The sequence below is a fragment of the Leuciscus leuciscus genome, assembly GCF_965113295.1.
Source record: "Leuciscus leuciscus genome assembly, chromosome: 3".
Taxonomy (NCBI): Eukaryota; Metazoa; Chordata; class Actinopteri; order Cypriniformes; family Leuciscidae; genus Leuciscus; species Leuciscus leuciscus.
Genome location: NC_138727.1, coordinates 9223279 through 9244531, shown reverse-complemented (window position 1 = coordinate 9244531; position 21253 = coordinate 9223279). Strand labels below are relative to the sequence as shown.

Sequence of the window (21253 nt, the reverse complement as noted above, 5' to 3'; positions counted from 1 at the left end):
AGGCCAAATATTGTCATATCCTAACAAACCTAATATCAATGGAAAGATTATGTATTCAGCTTTCAGATGATGTATAAATCTCAATTAAAAAAAAATTGCACATAAGACTGATTTTGTGGTCCAGGGTCACATATTCAAACCTGTTTTCAGTAAATAATCAGGACGATCTCTTAATTAAAATTAAATTTTATATGGTGATTTTATAAATTTGTATTAAAGTTTACAATATATAAACTATTAGATATTTCTGCTTCAGAATGAGAAAAACAAGCGACAATAAGAGGATGAAAATGTACTAGTATTAATTTCATACTTAAATTTTTTATCTATCTTATCTATCTTATCTATCTATCTATCTATCTATCTATCTATCTATCTATCTATCTATCTGTCTATCTATCTATCTATCTATCTATCTATCTATCTATCTGTCTATCTATCTATCTATCTATCTATCTATCTATGTATCTATCTATCTATCTCAGCTAATTTCCAAACACGCACTTAAAGGGTTAGTTCACCCAAAAATGAAAATTCTGTCAGTAATTACTCACCCTCATGTTGTTCCAACCGCGTAAGACCTTCGTTCATCTTCGGAACACAAATATATTTTTGATGAAATCTGAGAGCTGATCACTTCTCCATAGGCTGCTAGGTGACCCAAACTTGCTGGCCCAGAAAAGTTATTAAAGAGATAGTTAATATAGTCCAAGTGACTACAATGGCTCAATCTTAAGTATATCAAGCGACGAGAATACTTTTTGTGCGCAAAAACAAACAAAAATAACGACTTTATTCCACTATTCATTTCCTTCTCTCTGGGCCTCGTAGTGTTTTTGCGCAGCGCGTCTGTGTTATACGTCACCACATAGGCTCACTATTGGCCGACGCTGGTCATGTGTGTGACGCGCAGCGCAAAAACACTACGAGGCCCAGAGAGAAGGAAATGAATAGTGGAATAAAGTCGTTATTTTTGTTTGTTTTTGCGCACAAAAAGTATTCTCGTCGCTTGATATACTTAAGATTGAGCCACTGTAGTCACTTGGACTATATTAACGATCTCTTTACTAACTTTTCTGGGCCAGCAAGTTTGGGCCACCTAGCAACCTATGGAGAAGTGATCAGCTCTCAGATTTCATCAAAAATATCTCAATTTGTGTTCCGAAGATGAACGAAGGTCTTACGCGTTTGGAACAACATGAGGGTGAGTAATTACTGACAGAATTTTCATTTTTGGGTGAACTAACCCTTTAATAACAAGAATGCTTGGGGAAATATATTTGGGAAATAATGCATATTTGACCTGCTCAGTTAACCGTAGAATGTGCATTTTTACAGTATGTTATACCTTTTCTTTCCAAAAAGGCATTTTTTGGTCAATGGAAAAACAATCAGCACATTTTGTTACTATGTTATTACTTTATCACTACTCATATAATAAACAAGTCTTATTCTGAATGACACAAGCAGTAGTGACAGATCCACTGGGGCAACCTGTGATTGTGATTAGGCATTGCTCAAGAGCACAGTGGTGGTAGATGTCTCCAGTTTATGATTCACATCTTTGACCTTTGAGTTAGCAGCCAAGATTAGGATATAATTTTAGATCCCCTAAAGCAGGCTTTTAGTTCAAATATATCACTCCACTTGTTTGTGTTTTGTCAGTATAAAAAGTGGTGGGATTTTTCATTACAGTTTTTCTCATTTGCGTTGGCTCAGTTCTTATTGGCCAATTTACTGACTGAATTGAATTACAGTTTTTTTTACAATTGCCAGGACACATTTCTCAATACTAAGGGTACTTTTTCAAAACTCTTCACACAGTTTTTCTTACCAACACTCTCAGAAAAAAAGGTACAAAAGCTGTCACTGTGGCGGTACCTTTTCAAAAGGTACACCTTTGTACCTAAAGAGTGCAATATTACAATATAACATAAAAAGTCCCTCAAAGGTACATATTGGTACCAAACGTGTACATATTAGTACCTAAATGGTACATATTAGAACCCTTTTGAAGGGTACTGTCCCAGAGTGACAGCTTTTGTACCTTTTTTTCTGAGAGTGAACTCAACTTGACACAGTAGTTCATGCACTAAAGCTACCAAAGCACTTCATATATGTCCCAAATCCAGTCATTCTTCCCTAACAAAGTAAAGGTTGTCATACAACAAACACACTTTGTCACTCATAACAACCTAAAAAAGTTTTCAAACTAAAAATGTTTCAACAATGTTTTCTTTTGTAACATTTCTTTACCAAATGACACTCTCTACTGTTCATAATTCACTGCAGTTTATGTTACATGATTTACATTACAATACACATTTATTCCTAAATTGTCCCCTTTTGTATAGATGGTAATGAAATTGAAGGATTTACATCTGTGTAGGTGTTAATCTCCATCTACTTGTTTTGATAGTATTTAAGTTTTAGATTCAGAATATATTTCAATATGGTTTTACTATATAAACTGCTTTCTTATTCAGTTTTATATTATGTTAAGTTGTTTTTGTTTTTTTTTTTGTTTTTTTTTTGTGTCTAAGTGAGAAAATAATTGAAATGAAAGATGTCATCACTGAATGCATTTTGTGCTAAAGCAATGGAAGATGATCCACAGTTTAGCCCACATGTGAAGTTGTGCTCACTGTCTGAAGAGCTTTGAGAAAATGGTTCTTGCGGTTGTAAAAAACGATATATGTTTTGGGTAGAGTTGTGTTGTGATGTCCCATAAAACAGTTACATTTAGAGAATATTAAGACTGTTTAAAAAACAATTAAGAAAAAAGATTGAGAAAAACAGTAATGCTTTCCGCTGGTTTTTTGATAAGCCATTAGGTGGCAACAACTGACTATCTTTAACAGTGAATCATTCATTCAACCAATTCGTTCAAATCACTAATTTATTTAGGAATGAATCAAAATACTGTTTTAATGAGTGAGTCATTGAATCATTCATTCACCCGATTCATTCAAAATGCTGATTTGTTCAGGACAACACCACTACATGTGTTGCAGAGTTGGAGCAAAAACAGACTGGCAACATCATATCTAAAATGGAAGTAACTCAATATTAACTAACGACCTGTTTATAAAAGCAAAATCACATTTGCAATCATGGTGTTTTTGTGAATATCAGAACATAAGGGCAGTTGGGCATGAGGCACATTCAGTATTTTTACAAGTTGCTTGTGTGATATTGCTTGCTTATTGCTTTAAGTGATATTTCCTACTTCCCACTTCTGAAGTTGGAATTATGAGTTTGCTGTGTTCAAGTGCTTTATTGTCAGAAAGAATAATGTATAGAAGAAATTTGATTAATATCCAACAGATTTTTGAATAATCTGTAGTGTTTCATTAGTTGGCAACCATATAAGCATACAATATAGACTTGCTTATTTGAATTTCAGTCAAATAAATGCTATTTTTGCTCTGTAAAATTCATGCAACATGCATCAAATGGTTATTCATAGACGTAAATGTGCATGACTGAAACAGCAAGAGAAAGCAATATACGTAGATGTTGTGGGGAAAACAAATAAAACAACAATCACTAAAATAATGGTTCTCTCCTCGAACCAAAGTAATAGAAGACAGAAGCATACCATATTCATGGAGTGAGCCAGACTTAACTGCAGGGTTATTGGTAGTTTTACAGACTGGCTTACTCATCACACTAACCACTGGGCTGCATCTACATGAATTTCTGCTGTCAGATATCTGTACACTATACACATACACAATCTGGAACACGCATAATCTGTATGCGTGTTTGAAATTTTCCTGACTTCACGCTTTACAAAACACACAGCAGAACTTTCTGCTGCTTTAGTACTTTAATATGCAGCCGAGCTGCTAAAAATACAAGCGTAATTGAAAGCTTTTATCCGCGCAGATATACAAAGCATTTCTTCTTTTTTTGACATCATTATAGGTTTTAAAGAATATTCATCTAATGCAGTGGGTGTATGTGAAAGCATATTTTCTGTGTGTGTCGTTGTTTTCTATTTATTTTAAGGATTGTTTGGCATCATCCCCATTATCCTTCAACTAGACAACATGCAGGCTATTTCTGGCATACATCAGAGAGGAAACGACAATGTCTGAACATCAGTATCAGCAGGTGCAGTATGTATGTTTAGACATCATGATGGTGATGTTCACACATTTTTATTACGCTCCCTGTGGCTAATGTAGAATGTGAACACTAACAAAAAAATAAAAAGATCTATATACATTTCATACATATGAATCTCATTGTACAGTAGTTCATGTACAAAATATGTGTGTATAAGTAACTGAATTGTTTACAATATTTGCCAATTGTTTGCACTGCAAGTTATTTTAAAGCACATCTTATTATTTGCATTATTTGGGTCATTCCTGGGATTCGGTAATATTTCAGTCCCCTAGATTTTTTAAAGTGGTGGTTCACCAAAATGAAATGTTAAAAGCTTTTCACAATACTTTGGTATGCCCTTTATAATGAATACAAATAATTATTGCATTTAAATAATTTTTATCAATTAAAAAAATCTTATTTCCGCCTTACAGCAAGCATTTTGTCATGTCCCTGAGGTTCTTCGCTGAATTTGTACTTGGAAAATAATTAATAAAATGTGCACAGTGTCTATAATTTTCGGCAATAATGCAATTATTTATTTGTGTTCTTTGCTTTTGAAAAGAATTTTTTTTTAAAAATGCAAGATATTTGATAAAAAACAACTTATAAAGTTACGTCCCTCAGTCTGAACTCAACCCCGTCACGCCAACCATTCTCCGCCCATAATAATTTAGACTCCACCCATATGTGACATCATTCACAGGAAGTTGCATCATTTAGCTCTCTTCAACAGCATGGTGCAGAAGAAGGTGAGTGATATCACAATTTTTATTCATTTTTTGAGGTGTATTATAGTCAGGGAGGGTACTGTCAAGCTTAACAACTCAACCCCATCACATACAATTAAGATGGAAAATGATGACTTTTCAAAATTTTATTTTAATCCATAAAAATCTAAAATATACTTATTTCATTGGCTGCCATGTGGCCCACTCTTCTAGTCCACATTAAGAGCAGTGGCCATTTTGAGCAAAAAACTCAACCCCATCACACTCAACCCCGTCACATATGTCATTGTTTTGGGGTTGTAAACTTTGTGACAGGGTTGAGTTATTCACTTAATTTAATCAATGATTTCAATTTAAAAATGTAATTTCAGTAAATATATTATTACCAAAATCATAACTCATATTCCCCTCCTTGAACTGCCAACTTCAAGTGCCGGGGTTGGGGCTCGTATGCGAACGCCTGGAGGTCGGGCCTACCCCCATGGGGTCCGGCCAGGCTCAGCCCGAAGGAGCGACCCACCACCTGCAGGAGGGACCGTAAGGGGCCGGTGCTTAGTGGATCGGGCGGCAGTCGAAGGCGGGGGCCTCGACAACTCGATCCCTGGACAAGGAATCTAGCTCTAGGGACATGGAACGTCACCTCTCTGGCGGGGAAGGAGCCTGAGATTGTGCTTGAGGTTCAGAGATTCCGACTAGAGATAGTTGGGATCACCTCCATGCACGGCTTGGGCTCTGGAACCACACTCCTTGAGAGAGGATGGACTCTTCACCACTGTGGAGTTGCCCATGGTGAGAGGTGGCGGGCTGGTGTGGGTTTGCTTATAGCCCCCCAGCTCAGCCGCCATGTGTTGGAGTTCACCCCGGTGAACGAGAGGGTCGCTTCCCTGCGCCTTCGGGTCGGGGATAGGTCTCTCACTGTCGTGTGCGCCTATGGGCCAAACAGCAGGACAGAGTACCCGGCCTTCTTGGGGTCCCTGGGAGGAGTGCTGGAAAGTGACAGTGACACCTGGAGGGGTGTGATTGGGAGGAACGGCCCCCCCTCTCTTCACCCGAGTGGTGTTCTGTTATTGGACTTCTGTGCTAGTTACGGCTAGTCCTTAACGAACACCATGTTCAAGCATAAGGGTATCCATCAGTGCACAGGTCGATGATCGAATTTGTGGTTGTTTCATCTGACCTCCGGCCGTATGTCTTGGACACTCGGGTGAAGAGAGGGGCGGAGCTGTCAACTGATCACCACCTGGTGGTGAGTTGGATCCGATGGCGGGGGAGGAAGCTGGACAGACTCTGCAGACCAAAACGTACTGTGAGGGTCTGTTGGGAACGCTTGGCTGAATCCCCTGTCAGATATCTTCAACCTCCACCTCCGGTAGAGCTTCGAACAGATCCCGAGGGAGTCTGGAGATATTGAGTCCACCTCCATTGTCAACGCGGCTACTCGGAGCTGTGGCCGTAAGGTCTCCGGTGCCTGTCGAGGCGACAATCCCCGAACCCGGTGGTGGACACCGGAAGTAAGGGATGCCATCAAGCTGAAGAAGGTGTCCTATCGGGCCTGGCTGGCTTGTGGGACTCCTGAGGCAGCTGATGGGTACCGGCAGGCCAAGTGGGCTGCAGCCTGGGTGGTTGTGGAGGCAAAAAATCGGGTCTGGGAGGAGTTCGGTGAGGCCATGGAGAAGGACTATCGGTCAGCCTCGAAGAGATTCTGGCAAACCATCCGGCGCCTCAGGAGGGGGAAGCAATGCCCTACCAACGCTGTTTACAGTGGAGGTGGGCAGCTGTTGACCTCGACTGGGGATATCATCGGACGATGGAAGTAATACTTCGAGGATCTTCTCAATCCCTCCGTCACGTCTTCCATTGAGGAAGCAGAGGCTGAGGGCTCGGAGGCGGACTCGTTCATCACCCGGGCTGAAGTCACAGAGATAGTCAAGAAACTCCTCGGTGGCAGGGCACCGGGGGTGGATGAGATCCGCCCTGAGTACCTCAAGTCTCTGGATGTTGTGGGGCTGTCTTGGCTGACACGCCTCTGCGGCATCGCGTGGCGGTCGGGGACAGTACCTTTGGACTGGCAGACCAGGGTGGTGATCCCTCTGTTTAAGAAGGGGGACCGGAGGGTGTGCTCCAACTATAGGGGGATCACACTTCTCAGCCTCCCCGGGAAAGTCTATGCCAGGGTACTGGAGAGGAGAATACGGCCGATAGTAGAATCTCGGATTCAGGATGAACAGTGTGGTTTTCGTCCCGGTCGTGGAATACTGGACCAGCTCTATATCCTCTCCAGGGTGCTGGAGGGTTCATGGGAGTTTGCCCAACCAATCCACATGTGCTTTGTGTTTTTTGAGAAGACATTCGACTGCGTCCCTCGCGGCATCTTGTGGAGGGTGCTCTGGGAGTATGGGGTTCGGGCGCCCTTTGCTAAGGGCTATCCGGTCCCTGTATGACCAGAGCAGGAGCTTGGTTTGCATTGCTGGCAGTAAGTCAGACTTGTTCCCAGTGCATGTTGGACTCCGGCAGGGCTGCCCTTTGTCGCCGGATCTGTTCATAATTTTTATAGACAGAATTTCTAGGCGCAGCCAGGGGCCGGAGTGTGTCAGGTTTGGGGTCCACGCGATTTCGTCTCTGCTCTTTGCGGATGATGTTGTCGTGTTGGCCCCTTCAGACCAGGACCTTCAGCATGCACTGGAGCAGTTTGCAGCCGAGTGTAAAGCGGCTGGGATGAGAATCAGCACCTCCAAATCCGAGGCCATGGTTCTCAGTCGGAAAAGGGTGGTTTGTCCGCTTCAGGTTGGTGGAGAGTTCCTGCCTCAAGTGGAGGAGTTCAAGTATCTTGGGGTTTTGTTCACGAGTGAGGTAAGGATGGAACGGGAGATTGACAGATGGATCGGTGCAGCTTCTGCAGTAATGCGGTCGATGTACCGGTCTGTCATGGTGAAGAAAGAGCTGAGCCGCAAGGCGAAGCTCTCGATTTACTGGTCAATCTACGTTCCTACTCTCACCTATGGTCATGAGCTGTGGGCCATGGCCTAAAGGACAAGATCCCGGATACAGGCGGCCAAAATGAGCTTCCTCCACTGGGTGGCTGGGTGATCCCTTAGAGATAGGGTGAGAAGCTCGGTCACTCGGGAGGAGCTCAGAGTAGAGCCGCTGCTCCTCCACATCGAGAGGGACCAGTTGAGGTGGCTCGGGCATCTTTTCCGGTTTAGACACTAGTGAATTTACCTATTGTGCCCATTTGATAAAAGGTTCTGTTTGGTAATCTATTTTTGTTTTTTCTTACCAAAAATATTTGAATGTTACTAACGACCGTACTGTCTGCAATAGTTTTCTTTGTTTAAATTCTCACTGCAGTTCAGATAATAAAGTAAAAATGAAAAAACTAAATATGACTATGTCTTTATTACATGGTTGCCTTAAATAAAATAGTGTTTTGTTTGAGTCTCAAAGAGGGATTTTCGTATTAAACAAATACAAATTAAAAGTAGGCCATTGTGTCCTTTCAACCCTGTTACAGTATTCAACCCCATCACAGTATTCTCAACCCTGTCACATTAATATTTTGGGAAAATAAAATAAGGAAGACAATTAAAAATTAAAGAATTTCTTTCTGATTACCACCCGACATGTTAAGGGCTAACACAGTAAAATTGTGGCTTTAGTGAAACATCTAAATTAAATTTTTTCTTACTAAAATAAAGAGACCATGGACAAACAATTTGGATATTTGTAACTTCCATCACATTCAAATGTGAAAATTAGCATAAATGTTACATTTCAAGTCATTGAATTGGTATGAGGGACACATGAGTAGTAGGTAGATGTTTGTTTTATAACAAGTTTTGTGTAAAATCCTGTTTAAACTAATTCAATTTTGTCCGTTACGGGGTTGAGAATAAAAGGTGTACAAATCTGAAAAAAACTGAAAATAATAAAAAGTCTTTAATGCCTGAGATGGGAAAATATGATTTTTTGAAGGTTTGATATGTGCCTAATAATGTGGGGTATTTAGAAATGTAATCATATGTAGTTTAAAAATTAAAAAAGTCCAAGTTGAAATATTACCGAATCCCAGGAATGACCCATTTAGCATTCTAATTTCATGTTAATATGACCAAAATACTTAAGTACTCTAGAGCACAATGAAGCAAGATAACAGAAACCTTTTCATCATTTATCCAGGTTACCATGACAGCCCTAGGGAAGCAGCTCCTTCTGTGTGTGTGTGTGTGTATCTCAATGTCCTTCAAAGGGTGCTCTGTCCACTTAAATAGGACAAACTTCCTTTTTTCTCTCTCCCTCTCTTTTTCCTTGAGGGGCAGTACTTTCACCCCATTAGTCATTCTAAAGAATGAGGATGTGAGATGTGTGAAAACTGGGCTAAAAAATCCAGACACATTAAAGTTTCTCCATTGCTCATATGTGCTTCTATTTTCTGAAACAAAGCTGCCGCACGGTGTGAAATGCTGCCCCCCAAAGGACAGCGTGCATTTGTTTATGTTCAGTCCCAGAGCTTGTGTGTGTAATGTATTACTCTGTCAGAATATGGATAGACAGCATAAGCACATTTTTGATTAATGTTTAAGTACATTGAAGCAAGTAATTTTAGCTATTCCCCACCCCCCTCCGATTTAAACCATGACACACACTCATGCAGAACGCTGGAAATGTCCTTCAGTCGTTCGTCACACTTTTCGGACAAACTGAAACCGATTCAGTGAGGGACCATTGACCACAGTAAACATACAAAATGAAATGTAATATCAAGCTTGACTTGACTTTTAAAAAAAGAAGAAGAAAAAATGTTTTAGTGCGATTAGAAACTGTAAATCTAGTCAATTTTATTTAAATGAATGAATTACATTTAATCACATATATCAATATTTGCTGCCATGTTGATAGTACATCATTGGGTGGTGAAAAAAAGCATGAATAAACATCACAAAAAGTGACTTTAGAGATAATTCCAGCATTTACAGAGGTTTGATTTTTATTGCTTTCCGATTTGGAAAAGTCTGTATTTCTCCTGCCACACACGAGAAAAATTCCATGACATATTTTGACAAACACACCAGGGTTGTGTGGTACTTGATATTTTGATTTTAAAGGGTTCATGTCATGGATTTTTTTATTATTTTAATATGTTCCCTGAGGTTCACTTATAATATTGGTAAAGTTTTTTTGTGCACACACAAACACACACACGCACACACACAAAGATTATCAGGAGAGTTTCCTCTGGAGGCAAGGGAGGCAGTGCCTTAAGAATTGGATGATAAAAACATCCATATTACAAAAACATAAATATTACAAGTTGTGACATTAAAAGGTGTATAAATCACTTTGGTTTTTCTAACGTAACAGTGCAGGTAAAGTTACAGAGGGAGTCCGCGTCTCTCTTGCCTCCCCTGAGCCCAGTGAGTTTTAACAAACCCCCTAAAGTGTGCGGTTAAAGGTTTGGTGTGTGTAATTGAGAATGAATAGGGGAAAGTCACGTGAGAGAAGGTAATGTCTCCATCATGCTACGATTGGATATGGTTGGTTATAATTGGATATGATTGGTTTATACGATAAATCCCGCCTCTTGTTTTCGTGCGTGTTCTCGAATTGGCCTGAATAAAGATAATGATGGCGTTAATGGAAAGACTAATTCAAAAGTGAGTAAACAACTCACTCACTTAGATATCACTGCTTTATGTCACGTCAAAATCAAACTTGAAATGGCCTGAAAACATGAGCAATTGGCTTGGTAAAAATTAAAGGTGCATCTTCAAGTCTGTGACTACAGAGCTTGATGACTGATGTTTCGAAAATAAGTTGACAAATAAAAAGAACAGCTGAACATCAGTTCACAAATAAAACAAAATTGTTTAAATTCTTACTGCCTTTTTTACTTGGTTTTAATAAATAGAACATGAATTACATTGTAAAAAATACAAAATAGAACTGCATTTGGTTTCTTTTTTTTTGTAATGTTTATTTAGCCAGAAAAATGTGACAACATTAAAGGTATGGTTCGTAGTAAAATCAACATAGGGTCCTTTGCACCATGACCCCGAGCCAAACACCCCCCAGAAGCCTTTTTTCCCTTGGTCGAACATTATTAAAGTTAGAGCTTATTTAGAGATATCAGCCGAATGGCTTAAGCACGTAAAAGTCCTGGCAGAAAGCGATGCATAAGGATGTAGTGTAACGACGAATTATTATTTTTTCCGAAGTGTTAACAACTTAGTGTTAACTAATAATTGTTGCAAACTGGTACTACCAACAAAATATTAGTGCATTCCTGGAACTGGGTGTCGTTACACTACATCCTTATGCATCGCTTTCTGCCAGAACTTTTACCTGCTTTTTCCAAATCACTGAAGTGATGTCGACGTCCGGGTTAGCGGTAGCATGAGCCGTCAGGCAAGTGTTATTTAAATATACTCCTGATGTACTTACAAGCTTTCCAATGCCTCATTTTATGAGTACAGAACCTATTTGTAATACTGTAGAAGTTTGGTACCATTCTGGGCATTATTAGTGGGGTAATTTACAAGATACATCCTTGGATCCATTAGCGCCTGCACTAAGCCATCCGGCTGATTTCTCTAAACAAGCTCTAACTTTAATAATGTTCGACCAAGGGAAAAAAGGCTTCTGGGGGGGAGGGGGTGTTTGGCTCGAGGTCATGGTGCAAAGGACCCTAGGTTGATTTTATTCCGAACCATCCCTTTAAGTGTAACAGGGACATGAATGTACATTTAATCCATTTGCATACCACTGAGATACTGTATACATACTGTATACACACACATACTGTATAGAATGCATCATATATATATAGTATGTATACACTGTGTGTGTGTGTGTGTGTGTGTGTGTGTGTGTGTGTGTGTGTGTGTGTGTGTGTGTGTGTGTGTGTGTGTGTGTGTGTGTGTGTGTGTGTAAACACTATTTTTTTCGACCCTTGACAGAATATCAAATGATTTTAAGTGACAGCTCCTTTAAGGCTTGTCAGTAAACGGCCACTGTTATGATTTCCTAACTTCTTCACTGCATAGGAAACAGCATCAACCACCACTCTCTATTGCACAAGAGTAAGTGATTTGAAAACATTATCCATATATATATATAGCCGTCATTTACAGACAAAGCATTATGAAATTGTTTACTTCTGATTTGTGATGCAGCTGCTGTCCACACACTGCTGTCAGATTGTCACAGATTCCACAATATCACAACGAGTTGTTTTTGGAGCTTGATTTGCTTTGAAAATCATTTTAAGCTATGAAACTTGCAAGATGTTTTAATGGTACAAAGATATCTCATGTACATTTGATTTCTCATTCTCATGTTGCAGCATGATAATGCACGGCCCCAGGTTGCAAGGATCTGTACACAATTCCTGGAAGCTGAAAACATCCCAATTCTTGCATGGCCAGCATACTCACCGGACATGTCACCCATTGAGCATGTTTGGGATACTCTGGATCGGCGTATACGACAGCGTGTTCCAGGTCCTGCCAATATCCAGCAACTTCGCACAGCCATAGAAGAGGAGTGGACCAACATTCCACAGGCCACAATCAACAACCTGATCAACAACCTGATCAACTCTATGCGAAGGAGATGTGTTGCACTGCGTGAGTGCGATGTGTATGCGTTTATAATTTTGTTCAGTGTATTTGGAACTCTACTGTAATTCAGAAATTGTCTGAATAATGCTTATTGTATGTCTTCATTTAGAAAGCTAAGCAAACACGTTTGAAAGCGCTCGTACATGATGAAGAGACAAGACATCAGTCTCTTGATCCTTTTGTTTGTTCATGAACTCAAGGGTGTAGAAGAACGTTGACAGCTTTTCTGCATGTAACACACACACGTATGCATTACACATCTCACTGGCCTCACCATCAACTTCAGTCCCATTTGCACCTCATTAATTATTCAGAAAAGCTTCATAAATATGCAAACTCAATTCCTACTCTAACTCATTTGCTTTATGCCATCTGGCCATTAAGCAACTTCTAAACAGTTCATTTAGAGAGCTATAAACACACACACACACACGTAGACAGGTATCTTCCTGCTTCCAATTTACATACACAGACTTGCTGATCCAGCTGAAGAGAAGACCACCAAGGTCAGGGTGTCTCTATCTTCATTCCCACCAGCACTTTTTCTCTTTAACTCTGTCTTACCTTTCCTTTTACTACCCATTCCCACTTCTACATATTCAAATGTTTTTCACTCTTAAGGCCAATTCACATAGCACCAACAGATGGCGAGCAATGGCAACAGACACTGTCGGGTTTTGTCAGATCAGTGTTTTACCCCTGTCTGCGTCTGTCAGCGTTTGTCTGACATTTGTCAGCTCATGGAATGTCTGAGAAGTGATGGAGTATAATCAGGTTGATTGTCCCTTTGGTCAGGAGCTGTCGCTGCAGTGGGAATTTATGCTCGTTTTAATGCTACTATCATTTATCCTTTTCACAGGATATGTTTGGAATAGTACGAGTATAGTATGCTATTTCTGCAGTATGCAGTATGTTTACTGTACATACATACTACTGTATTATGAAATACGTGGCAGACCAACTACATATGCAAAAATGTGCATATAAACAATACTTTGATCAAATGAATACGATTAAGCTCATAATCATAGTAACCATAATCATAGTAATATATGTGGCGTATTCCGATTTTAATTTAAAGAAATGGGTATGTAAACACTTTAAACTATTCCACTCTGGCCAATGGTAAAGAAGGCATCACATTTTAGGGTTGCTGAATAAACTGAATTCATGTTGAAAACGTTGCCCGTGTATTGGACTGTGCATGTAAACCTCACTCTCCTGGCCTTAAGAGGCGCTATAGCGACTGACCCTATAGGCTGCAATCTTTAGCGTCCTTGTTAGCATGCCCACCGCCGACGCTGGTTTGAGTGCCGCTCGGAGTGGGTCGAGTAGAGCCAGTTACATTTGGTGCCGTGATCCGGTTGGTAGTGAGGTTTAGGGGGGTGAGTGTAACGGGCAAAGGCCAGTAAGAGCTGTGCGTGTAAACCTCACTCCTCTGGTCTCAAGAGGCGCGTTGGTGACTAACACTAGAGGCTGCAGACTTTTGCATCCTTGTTAGCGCACCCGACTCTCACGCTGGAGACCTAGGTTTGAATCCCGCTCAAAGTGGGTCAAGTAGGACCGGTTACATTTGGTGCCGTGACCCGGATGTGAGTGAGATTTAGGGGGTGAGTGTAACAGATGTAGGCCAGTAAGTGCTGTGTGTGTAAAGCTCACTCCCCAGGCCTCAGGAGGCGCGTTGGTGACACATTTTATATAAACATTCAAATGTATAAAATATTATAAGAAAAAAACAGGCAGATTGTAATGCTTTGAATAGTTCATGCTGAATCATTACACAATCATGCATATTTTAGAGCATTTGGACAATTATACTCAATAGGTCACATGTATTTGCATGAACAGAGGAAAATCATGAGTCTGTTTGTATGCATGAGCTTAGTCTGGTTACACTTAATAACCACACAACGTGTAAAGATTATGTGAACACCTTAAGCTGTGTTCGTTTATCAGATAAAGGTCAAGTGAAGCAGAAGTAGATTTTTCTATGCAAAGTTTTACCACATTCTGGCTACTTATTTAATGTGTGTATGTCCTGTGTGCAGTACCACGTAAAAATATAAAAAGAGCCGTCCATAGACTGTAAAAAAAGATAGACAATGTGTCTCCGCTAGCTTCAACTATAGAAAAGGAAGTCAAAATATCCCAGAAATGGGCATTGCCGATTACATTGTTTGGAGGTGACCAATTATAGGATTGCATTAATATTGCCTCTAAAAAACTGTCATCAACCTTTTACAAAAAAAAATCAAAATTTATTATCAATTATTTTGTTATTTGGCATGTTTTCAATTAAAAGAAATGAATCTCTAACCCAAAGTATGAGCAGTGCTAATTCTAATGCATACCTCAGCAAGCACCTCAAATTACACAACTACAAACATTTGCTTGCAAAATCAAAACTGGTTTTATTGTTTATGTTATGTAAATTGTGAATTACTTGGGACAGATGCCACACATAAAATGACCATTTTTGATTGAAAAAGAAAGGAATAACCCACACAAAAAGTCTCGACAAAGCCTGGGGTTTGGGCACAGCGTCTGACAGGCCCTCTGTCTATCCAGACACCTGTCCATTTAACACTTGCTCACCTTTCTTGCTCTCTCTCTCTCTCTCTCTCTCTCTCTCACACACACACACACACACACACACACACACACACACACACACACACACACACACACACACACACATATATACACTTTTTTTCTTGGCTCTACAGGTGAACCACACACACACACACACACACACACACACACACACACACACACACACACACACACACACACACACACACACCTGGTCTCCATCTGTTGTCTCTGCGCTGAAGGCACTGCTCTTATTGGCAGGCACAGAACTGGCTAAAGGTCACAGGATGGTGCTTCTTAATTACATATCTCATTCCATTATGACCTAATTAATAGCAAAAATCAAAAGCGTGTGTGTGTGGGGTGAGGAATCTGTCAGTGTATATAACATTCAGAATGAGGCATTCCTAAAAGCATCTGGGTGCACTGCAATGTCATTAAGTCAGTTCTGTGTTTGTCTGCATGAGCGGAACTGCTTTTTGCTTTTTCAAAGATGACATATTATGCCCTCGGTCAGAAGGTCAGAGGTCACCCTTCCGCCAGAACTGGACTCTCGTGATCACGCATACGCCCGTTGCCGGAAGCCAGCAATTATAGTTTGTGAAATGTAAAAGATGGATTTTTGGGTGAACTTTTCCTTTAAGGCTATGTGTAAAGTGGGCCACAGACAAATACATACTGTAGTTATGACCTATGTAATACATTTTTCTATTAGTCGATATGGTAATATAAATATAGCAACATTTTGGAAGGTGACTTTAAAAGTGAACAGTTTGAATATCTACGCATTGTACTGTATCTTTCACATCCATTCACTTTTTTTTTTGTAGAAGATTGTACTAGTTTTCATCCCAGCTGTGTTTTATGACATATCCTCTTACTCTTTTTCTCTCTAGCCATCTGTCGTAGATCAAACCATTAGTGTTGGTTTATACTATTTTATGTTGTTGCTTTTACACTTTTCATGTTAAACGTGTCCTAAAAGAAAACAATTTAAAAGGAGTGTTATGTCAGCAGTACCTGATAACATGCTGGTTCGATAAAACTCAAAAATGATAAATAAAAGACGAAAAACATGACGTTCAAAGTAAGCTGTGTCACACTGGGGGAACTGTTCGATCTGCGCTCAAACTGAGATGAGAAATTCTTGAATATTTTGCCAGTTGTAACAGCTCACTCCCACAGTTTCATCAAAGCAGTGCTTGCATGCTTTGTCACCGCGGGTCCCTCAGATAAGCGTGTTTGTCTAGCACTACTGGCTGTTTAAGAGTCTTGTGCCTGGTGTTCACTGCCAAGAGGTCAATCAACTTGCTGTCAATGCTGTTTATGACTCCAAAATGTGGTTTATATTTTAAACCCTATACTAGGTCTTACTTTTTGTAAGTAACTTTGAATGAATTATATGATCTTGTTTTATAGTCAATATAGTAATTTAAAGTACCCCTATTATGCTTTATACTAAAATATTACCTTTCATGATGTGTTACAGCTATTTGTGAATGTAAAACGTCTGCAACAATTTCAAAGATCAAAGTGCATGACAAATAAAGTTATTGGGTCTCATTCATGAAACATTCGTAAATATACGAGTAAATATGTGAGTGATTTGCGCGTAAAGAGATCTTCCCGAACAAATACTTCGTAAACGTCAGATGTGATAGTGAAATGTGTGTGTGTGTGTGTTAATGAATTCCAATCAGTCGTAAATGGGACGCGCGTGCACGCTCATTCTAAATTACCATAAATCCCGCCCATTAAATCCGACTGACAACTATATATGGGCATCATATTATGACACCAAACAAAGGATTTCAACATGTCTTCTCAAAAGCGAATGAAAAAAAGACATTTCTCAGATACAGAAATTTAAGTTTTATTATCAGAAGTTCATTCAAAACACCACATTTAATTTTTTTACATGGCGTATCAGGTCCTAAAAAAAAATGAAGCTTGGCAGCATATTACAGATGCAGTTAATGGAGATCATCTGTTAAGCGAACAGTCCCAGAAGTGAAAAGAAAATGGTTCGAAATATAACCCCGTCAAATAAACCCGATTAAGGTGAATTAAAATGCAGCCTTATTAATGAGCGAAACGTTCGGATGTTAAACGCACTATTTACGCGTGGCTGGGAGCAGGTGTAGATTTCTTTCGTACCAACTAACATTTGGAAAATACGAACATTTGAATGAATCCGAAAATTTACGCCAGAACCACTTTACACACGATTTACACAAAAATTCGTTCTGCTCGTGTTTCATGAATGAGACCCAATGTCCCCTAAAAGAAATAATCAATTCTGAATTGCTAAAACAAGTCTTCAGTAATTCCAGTCACACGCTGGAATTGGTATTGTAAAACAGACGCCATCATTCGTATCTCTGTGTATCAAGCGCTGAGGAAGCCCCCAAAGCTGAAGTTCAGTTATGGTAATAGGCGTTTCGTTGCCGACAGCAAAACCAATCACAACAGACTGGGCCTTCTGGCCAATCAGAGCAGAGCAGGCTCACGGAAAGGAGGAGTTTAGAGAGACTGAATCTTCAAACAAACCATTTTCAAATTTCAGACTTCAAACATTTGAGAAATGAAGTGATGTACATATTATAAGAAAATTTAAGTGTTTTTTTTTTTTACTTTAGATGCATGTAAATCTATATTACAGGAGACCTCCAAAACAACATTAGGATAAATAAATAAGCCATTCTACCTGTCCCCACTATATTCTGTTCACACTGTAGATATAGTGTATGTATTTTATCATCCAGTATTGAAGTCTGATAGCCCTTCCCTTTCGTCTACATAAGGAAAGCTGTGACAGTTGACTATGTGACTATTTATATTTCAAAATGTAAGTATGCATGCAAATACGGATGTATACAGAAATATGCATATAGAGGATTTACACAGTAAACTACTGTTACAATAACATATTGTATTGTACAGAAGCAGCCTCAGGTATTGAAGCAGAATGACAAAGTATAATTATATGCTTTTGGCAAAGGCAATAAGTACTTATTTCTAACAGTAAGCTCAGCTTTTTGGTAGTATGTGTGACTAAATGACAGTATATTGCAGTATTTGTGCGATTCTTTGTGGTGATGCTATTGGCACAGAAACAAACTTATGGCATAATTATTTTGAATGTGTTAAGAAACAGATGCACTTTAGTGACTCACAGTTTCATCGAACCTTTGAAAATATTGAGGTCTAGCTCACAGACGGCTGAAATGTACTAAAAAATGCATGTGTGGCCTGCAATGAATTTAAACCTCAAAGACACATTTTATTTGAAAATATTTCTCTGTCTCATAGGCAGGATTTCTTTAAAACTCACACACTCATACACACTTAGGTACGTGTCACAAGAAATGGGGTCTGAAGTGCAGGTCTGACACCTTTCAATACGCCTGAAGCTACACCATCATTATATGAAAGATTTTCTCTGTATCCCTTCCATCCTCAAAGCTCTCCTCTTCTCTGCCTTTCTGAAAGAGGACACCTTGCAGGAGTGAGGTTCATCATGGAGAGTTCTCCGTCTCTAGAGGATTACGGCCTAGGGCGGGTGGAAAAAGAGCGTGCTCATACAGATTCACACGCTGTGTATGATATGAAATATGCTGCTCACATGAGCGTAATGTTTTAAGATAAAATTCCATAAGAATATGCAAATATAGCACTAATGAGGCCTCAGGCATGAATTATGCGCACATGAATTGCAGGAGCACATATACACGCTGCGTAGGGTGGGAATTTGAGTGCTTGAGTAAGCTGATATATTCTCCTTTAAATTCAAATGCAAGTGTGTGTGTTTATGTGAATGAGAGAGGACACAGAAATGTTACATTATAAATATTATCTTTGTTATATGTTATGTATAATGTTATATTTCACCTCAAAATCAACAGAAGAAAAAAAATATATATTTTGTACAAATAAATATACATACTTTATTATTGACCATAATAATTATTTATTAAAGAATTAAAAAATATATATATATATATATATATATATATATATATATATATATATTGTATATAATGTATAATATATATTTAATAATTTTTATAATTATTTTATTTTATTTAAATTCAGACAGGATGGTTTTAATTTTTCTTTATAACAGAAATGAAAACCATTATTTATTTATTTATTTATTGCATTACATAATAATAATAATAATAATAATAATAATTTAATAATTGATTAAAAATGCATTTATTTATTACTTAATTATTATTTAAAATAAATGGGGGGTTTTTCCAGACAGGATTTTTTTGCATTACAAAAATTGGATTTTTCTTGCATTATAGTCATGGGGATTTTGGGAGAAAAGGTGCTTAATTATCATGAAAATGAATGTGACTGTCACAGGTAGCAGTATAGTTAAAATCTAAAGATGAGTGATGCGTAACGCAGAATGAACAATCCAAAGAAACTTTAATGAACAGTTAGAGAATTCTACACACTCACCTATAACGTTAACACGGAACAAAGAACAAAGAAAACAGAGAGCTTAAATACACTGGGATAGACCATTAATGGAACAGGGAACAGGTGTGTAACTAATCAGAAACCATGGAAACAAACTAGAACTAGAACTCAGGCAAAGACAGTGGCAATGAGACTAAATGTTTCCCAAAAGCATCATTAGCCAACTATGGTTGCAAGTTCAGTTGAAATCTATTGGTAACGACGGAATTTGTGACCATATTGCTTTTGGGAAATGCAGCCCAGAACAAGATCATGAAACTACAAACTAGTTAAGACATGAACGTGACATTTAATGGCCATGAAAATAAGCCTTATTTTCTAATGCAGAATAAAAGTTCCTCTTTTTTTCCTTTTGATTTTAGGGTGACATTTCTTTGTGAGATTCAACAGACAGTTTCTATCAAAGTAAATATGTAGCTTCATTGTATATCACTCACAAACTTGCTGTGTGCACCAGACCTTGTGTTACTGTATCACTCGCTCAAGATGAAACAAAGGATTTTGAGTGTGTCAGTGAGAACCGTACAAGAGGAGCGGATGAGAGAAAAGAGGATTAGAGAAACAGAGAAACGGCGAGAGGAGCTGCGAGATCTCCCATTAAATAAAGGCCTTTGCGCTCTGGTTATCTCCAATGCTTTGATTGTTCTGGTTTAATGGCTAATGTCCATAGGATCAACACTTCAATTCAATAAATAGAATGAAATGTGCCTTGACATTATCCTTAAAACAACCATTCGAATGGTTCACATTCATCAGATTTATGACCTTTTTATAGCTGTTCATGCACACATCTTAAAGCAGTCAGTATTCCATTTCAAACGCAAGTGCTGTTAGAGCTCCTGTGAGCTTTCACATGATCATAAGAGAAAAAGAAGAGTAGAAACAGAATAAGTAAGTGAGTTTGTAAGACAGATAGCGAGACAAAGAGATGTTTGCTTTGAGTCACATCTTAACTATATAACTGTTTCGTAAGACTTTATCTGCGCACAAATGAAAATGAAATCACATGGCGTATGTACAGCAGTGGCCAAAAGTGACCATGCAAAATTGACGTGTTCAACCTTTGATGAGTATTATTAAAAATGTGTTAAAGATTGTGTAAGCATATTGCACAGTTCTGATTGGAGTCAATTGTTTTATTTGTGATAACGTAATAAAACATACCAAATTGTGTGGAGGCTGTCATACAAAGAAATTATGAACACATGCAAAAACAAGAGATAATCAATTAAATATTAATAACTATGTTGTACTCAATGTATGCTTTTATTCTTTCCACAGTAAAATTAAACCTAAAGCTGTAGTTTGCCGAACAGCCCTCCAGACATTTTGGCCACTGCTGTATTTTCAGCCGATAGTATGTACAAATAATAGTGTCTAAAAAGTGTACTTGTAAGTATCATATGACAAATGTTGAGGAGTGTTTTATATGTTTGAAATCAAGCACTGAAACCCTACTGTATGCAAGTACAAAAACATAGACACAAATGTTTGGGCAACGCATAGATTTTTATACTAGATCTCTTCCTTACTTTTTCATCTAATTTTCAGTTTTTAATGTATTTTTTAGTTGAAAAAGACCCTCTCCCCATGAAATGAGATCAAAGCGTTTAAGACGTAATTATCTTCCTTAAGAATCCGATTAAGACATTGAGGGAAAAAAGTCATGGCCTCAAAGAAAAATCTCCCTTCGTGATCACAAAC

General features: G+C 38.7%; 1 protein-coding gene across 2 annotated transcripts in view; it reads right to left on the bottom strand.

Annotated features, from left to right (window-relative positions):
* elfn1b (extracellular leucine-rich repeat and fibronectin type III domain containing 1b) overlaps positions 1 to 21253 on the bottom strand; it is a 100051-nt gene that overhangs the window by 58850 nt on the left and 19948 nt on the right. The window lies entirely within an intron of this gene.